Below are 6,452 nucleotides of genomic sequence, written 5' to 3'. Positions count from 1 at the left end.
GCGGTTTCAAGGGATTTGAGGTGAGTTTGGGCCAGCCAGGGGGCCCATGCCGGTGCTGCGTACTCCGCAAGACTTCTCTGGGTGGCAATATACACCGTTCTAAGGTCGTTTGGTTGCCAACCCCAGGATGTGCCACTGAGTTTGCGGAGGAGGTTCGTTCTTTTGGACATGGTTTGGCGGACCTTTTTCGCTTGCTCTGCAAACGTGAGTTGTCGGTCAAAAGATACGCAAAGAAAAGTGGGGGTGGGGTTATGCTTGAGGGTGGCGCCATTTATTAAGATCTTTGGTTGCCATTTGGCCTCAGCTGAGTCCAGGCTAAAAAATGACGCCTCACACTTGGTGGTGTTAAGGTTTAGGTGTGCCTCGGAACTCCACCTCCAGACTTTTTCCACCTCCGCTTGAAGTCTGCTTTCCACCTCCTCTTTGTTCCTACCCCGACAAGCAAGAGCCAGATCGTCTGCATAGGCGCTGACCAGGGTGGAGTCGTTGAACTTGTCGAGGAGGTCATTAATGTAGATGATGAATAAGAGGGGTGACAGGACCGAGCCTTGGGGGAGCCCTTCTTTGAAGGTTCTGCTCCTGCCGATGGTATTGTTGATCCTGACCCTGGCTGTGCGATTTGTGAGCCAGCTGGCGATCCATCTGATGAAGCGGTAGGGGACCCCCAGGTCTGCCATTTTTTGTAAGAGACCTGTTCTCCATACCTGGTCGAATGCCTTGCTGAAGTCAAAGAATGTTGCAAGCGTGCGTTGCCGTTGAGTCGACTGGAAGCCATCAGAGATGAACTGCGACAGTCGCAAGGCCTGGTCCGTCGTGCTTCTTCCCTTTCGAAAACCGGCTTGCCAGTGGCTGAGAAGCTGTTTATCTTCCAACCACCAGGCGAGACGGTTCACGATGAGCCTTTCCATTGTTTTGCTAAGCGTAGAGGTGAGGGCGATGGGTCTGTAGTTCCCAACGTCCTTTGGTGACTTCCCTTTTTTGAGGAAAGGGATGATGGTGGCCACTCGCCAAGCTTGTGGACACCAGCCCTCTAGCCAGCTGGTGTTGATGATATGGAGTAGTTCGGGAAGGATGTTTGCCGGAAGATTTTTTAGAAGGTCCGGGGCTATGTCGTCGGGTCCAGCTGCCTTACCCGCTTTAAGTTGGGACAGCGCTGTCTGCAGTTCAGCATCGGTGAACGGGAGCTCGAGGACTTGTCGCGGTGAGCCGAGCAGTCTGCGGGTAGCTGTACGTATAGAACGCACTGCTCGTCTGCTCCGCTTGTCACTCTTGCGTCCGCTGACCGAGGCATATTCCCTGATAAATGCTGTTGCTTTGGCTCGGTCACTCACGTACTCCTTGTTCTTGTAGACCAGGGACTCGCCAGATTGTTGTGTTTTGGTGCCTGAGAGGGATTTTACTAAGGACCAGGCTTGTCCCGTAGATCTTGTCTCGGCGATCTTGGTGAGGTGTAAGCGCCATGCGTTCCTTTTCGCTTCAGTGGTTTTTTGTTTGATCTGTTGACAGAGTGCTATCCATTCTTTCCTATTTTGTTGGAGGTCTCGACGTAGTCGATTCCTTTCACGGATGAGGTCCTTCAGGTCCTGTGTCAGCCATGGGAGCTCCTTCTGGCGGATAACTTTGACCGGTATTGTAAGTGCTGCTGCCTCTTTCATGTGTTGCACTAAGAGGGAGAGTTTTTCCGGGGCTGTGGCTGCTGCGGAGATTACGGGTAGGCGATCCATGAGGATGGTACGGTACCTCTTCCAGTCAGCTTTCGAGAAGTTGGGTCGTACTCTTCTTTGTTGGCATTCGACACGGAGAGCACGGTTCCACCTAATCAGAATCGGTCTGTGGTCGGAGGTCATCTCGTCGATGGGTTCCCATTGCAGATGTTCGGCCGTGGTGGGGTCAGTGATCGTTAGGTCGGGGGCACTCATGCCTGCTCCTTGTTGGTATCTGGCAGCCCGTGTCCACACGCCGTCATTAAGGAGAGTTAGGTCATGGTCATCGACCCATTGATGGATTGCGTTACCCCTGGGATCTGTCTTGGCAAGTATATCCCAGGTCGGGTGGTGCGCGTTGAAATCCCCGCAGATCAGGCCATGCTCCGTGGGGAGCGAGTTTAACCAGGAGAAATCTTGGGGGGCAGGACAGTAATCCGATGTCGCCGGGGGGATGTAGGCGTTGACCAGTGAGAGGTGCCGCCTGCGGGCGATGGGAATGTGGATATGCTGGAGTTCGAGGGGGCCTGATGGGGACGCTGGAAGGATGGAGTAGGGGATGCCGCATCTCAGGTAGACAAGGAGACCCCCGCCTCGTCGCTGTTTTGTGCCTGAGCCCTCACGGTCTTGGCGAATCACGTTATAACCGTCGAGCTGAGGCGTCGGGTCTTCGAGTCCCAGTTTTGTTTCCTGGAGGAGGAGGATGTCAATTTTTAGACGTGCCGTCACCTCTTTCAGTTCGGTAGTCTTGGTCGCCAGGTAGTCACAGTTCCATTGAAGGATGGTGAGACCGGCTTTCCGTGCCTCCGGTAGATCGGCAATCCTATCTGTGGGTTGTTGAGGGTGGGAGGGTTTCAGGTTCAGACAGCTCTGGCAGCACCAGTTATTGTTCCTGCGAAGTATGGTTAAAGCGTGTCTGGTTTCAGGGGCACATTTGAGGTGGAATCCACGTTTGCAGGATCTACATGTCAGGGGAGAGCGTGAAACGATTAATTTGTTATTACAGGTGGGGCAGTTTGCGTTTATAGGTTGGTGTGTTGTTATGGCTGTTTGGTGTGTGGAGGATTGTTGTGTCGGGGGTGGTGAGCAGGTCGGGCATAGCCAGTTTGCATTAGTTTGGGAGCGAGGTAGTCCAGAGCAAGAGCGGTGGGATTTGTTGGGGCAGTTCGAGCAGGGGATGGGGGAGATGGTAGGGGAGAAGGAGATTTTGCAGACACAGCATTTTTCTTTCGGTCCCACGTAGGCTGTGCGCGGAAGTGACGGCACGACGGCATTTCCGGAACAGGATCCGCAGAGAAAGCCTTGATGACTCTTTATCTGGGTTCGGGTCAGGCTGCTACAGGTCCTGTGGAAATTTCGTCGGCAAGCGTTGCAGACCAGTGGGGTGAAGTCACGACGGATCGTCTTAGAGCATCCCGGGCAGGTAGGTCCCGGGTTCTCCTCGACGTCGCCTGCCCTTAGGAGGAGTAACCGGAGGTGTGGGGCAGGGCGGACATCTCCGGCTGGATGAAAAACATAGGGCGCCATGTTCCTGGGTGGCAGCTCTGGGTGGTTGTGTTGGATTCGCAGGCCGCAGCGGGGCGGCCTCTCGGGAGACACCTCGTGAAGGTTCCAACTGTTGTCTCCCGAACACTGGTGTTGATCCAGGGACCTTTTGATCTTCAGTCCAAAACTTTTCCTAATGAGCTACATCAGCTCTTGTAGGTATTAACCAATTTGGACTGCAAATTGACTCACTACTTACTAGTAAATTACACCAAATTAAGTGTTAACTAATTTGACATGGACTTACAGAGTGTAATGGCCTGCCGAAGCTATGGGTTGAAGCAGAGACCTTTATATCTTCAGTCCAACACTCTCCCATCTGACCTACTTCAACTGGACAGATACCCAACCTAGACTGCATATTGACTCACACCTTACTATTAAATTGATTGCAAACTAAGTTCTAACTGGTTTTGGTTTGATTTACAGAGACCGACAGACTGCCAAAATCTAGGGTTGAACCAGGACTACAGTCAAATGCTCTCCCATCAGAGATACTTGCGCTCCTGTGTTGGATTTATTATGGAATGTTTCTATATGTGTTGTAAGCATTTTTAATAAGTAATAAGGCTATAAATTTATTCATGGGACCACGGACATTTTTTCCTCCCCATCGTCTCCTCAAGGCCCCACAGCTCGAGGACACATTGTTTTCAGGACCTTTTTCGGCAAAACACAACCTGTGTTTGGACGGGACTCTGGCAGCAGATGGCGATAATCGCATTATTGTTTGAAAATACGGCTGCTTTGTTTACCTTATAATGCTTTGTTTACCTTATAATGAAAATATTATGCAATTCCTCACACCGTTGTTAGGCCTTGTTCAACTTTTATGCTTACTTCTGCAATTCTTACACAGTTGTTTTTCTAACCATCTAGGGTGTTATTGTACTGTCTAAGACAATTGTTTCGATTACATAACATGTTTTCCGTGTGTCGCGATTAAATACAATGATTCAGTTACTGCAATTCAGAATGCCTTGTGGACTAAGACGACGTCACAAGGTACCTCCTTGCAAGTTGTAACCAGTTATGTTGAAAGATGTCTTCCAATTTTAATTATATATTACTAATAATGATTTAAGGGTATTAATCATTATTCCAACATCCTGTAACTCAATAAAAACTAACATTGACTGCAGATTGACTCATGGCTTCATGACTGACATCCCATTTGCACTCACAATCATACCACAAGCAGAGAACGAGCCCACACCTGCCCACGTCCAAGTCAAGCGACTGAACCACCACACCATCAGGTAGCCTCTAATGCAGGGGTGGTCAATTATTTTTTCTTGGGGGCCTCATGAGAAACAGAAAATATTGTGGAGAGGAGGACCAAAACACTGAACTCCTTTCTGCATAATATTAGGTGATTGTTTCTTTAGAAAAAGCAGCCTTGTTTTGAAAAGTTGATACGACTTGTAAGAGTATACTGTATGTTTCATTAACTAATGACAAAAGGAAGTGGCCTTACAAAAAATGCCATTTATTCAGTCATGTTTCACAATATTTTCTTTGTACTTCAAATATAAGGCAAGACACGTCTTATTGCAATATAATGATTGTCACGGAACTGTGATTTTGAGAAGTCCTTCAAAGAAAGTGCTCCAGTTCACTGCTGGTTGTAGTTTATCACATTATTTTGCATTTTCTTGTTCAGTGAGAGAAATCTAGTCTCTCTTGGGCTTTAACAAGTGCATCAAAGTCAGGTTGGGTGTCTGAAGTAGGTATGCAAAGCAGAGCTGACAGGTGATCATCAGTGAGAGAAATCTGTATCTGGATTTGTTAAACTTCATCAGTGAGAATGTTTGTTCACAGATGTAGGTAGAGCCAAAGAGAACCAACATCTTCTGAGCATGTCTCCTCATGTTTGGAAAGCTCTTCTCCTTGAGAGAAGAGTAGTAAAAATCAAGCAGTGAACCTGACTTAAAGTGTTCTGCCAGTAATAGATCAGACTGCAGGTCAATAATTTCCAGCTGATCATCACTGGGAGCATTATCCACACTGCAGGTAAAGGGAGAGGAAATCAGGTGCATTTCACCCTCGAGTTTTCTGAGATCTTCACATCGCCTTGAAAACTCACCATGAAGTGCTCGTAACATGGATGAACTCCTGCAGAGGCGATCAGCTGATGGTATGACTTCTTTCAGGGTTTGCATATGAATGAGACTGTTGCTCTGTAGTTGGCTTGCAATAAACTGCAACTTTGTCATGAAAGCCTTCACCAGACTAAGCATTCCATGAAGAAAAAGGGCCTTGCCTTGCAGTTTGGAGTTCAGTTCATTCATCAGTGCCGTCACATCAACAGCGAATGAAAGACCTGCCACCCAGTGTTCATCTGAGAGCTCTGGGATGTCTTTGCCCTTCCTCTCACAAAACTCTTGAATTTCTGCCTTCAGGGCCCAAACTCTATTTAACACTTTGCCCAGGCAGATGACAGCTGTGTGGTAACCTGATGTCACTGTTTTCGCTCTCGTGCTCCTCCAAAAGTGTAACAAACTGTTTGTGATTCAGTGCTCGTGCCCTGATGAAGTTAACTATTTTGGTCACAACATCGATAACATGGTTGACTTTTAGCACTGACTTGCACAACACATGCTGATTAATACAATGCAAAAATACTCATTTCTGATCTGCATTGATTTCAGTCACTTTACCTTGCATATGTTTAAACATTCAGACATTTTTCCCCGTCAGATTTGGAGAACCATCAGTTGTGACACCTGTCAGCTTGTCCCATTTCAGTCCGAGCTTGTCCATGCATACATTTACGTCCGTGAACAGATCTCTCCCTGTCGTTGTCCTATGCATTGGACCACAATATGAGCAAAAATGGCTTTTCTCCTGTGCAGGTTCTTGAGTCTTCTTTTCTGGTGTCAGGACCGCTGTTGACATTCAATTACGTTGAACATAAGGAAGCATACCAAGACAGCAATAATGCGATTTTTAACCGCTTCTGCAGAAGGGGGGAAGGGCACAATGCAAAAGTTGGAAGATGTGTCTATCCTTCCACTTTCCCAAGGTTGTCTCCCACACACCTCTGCTCCACGGGCTTTATTTAAACAAGATCACGTCACATAGAAATGGGCAGTGGCCCAAACTTTAGGCAGGAACACAAAATGGAAGGTGAAATAAGAGTAGATGATGCGCCTTAACCCATTGGTGTTATTACTGTGAAATTCCAGTAGGCTGCGTCTCTAT

The 6,452-nt window shown here is 47.9% G+C and overlaps 1 pseudogene; it reads right to left on the bottom strand.

Annotated features, from left to right (window-relative positions):
* Positions 1-3,432: 3,432 nt before the first annotated feature.
* LOC144065624 (general transcription factor II-I repeat domain-containing protein 2B-like) lies at positions 3,433-6,240 on the bottom strand (annotated as a pseudogene).
* Between the last annotated feature and the right edge of the window lie 212 nt (positions 6,241-6,452).

This window comes from Stigmatopora argus, chromosome 20 (assembly GCF_051989625.1).
Source record: "Stigmatopora argus isolate UIUO_Sarg chromosome 20, RoL_Sarg_1.0, whole genome shotgun sequence".
In the NCBI taxonomy this organism is placed as follows: Eukaryota; Metazoa; Chordata; class Actinopteri; order Syngnathiformes; family Syngnathidae; genus Stigmatopora; species Stigmatopora argus.
This window is presented reverse-complemented; position numbering and strand designations above follow the sequence as displayed.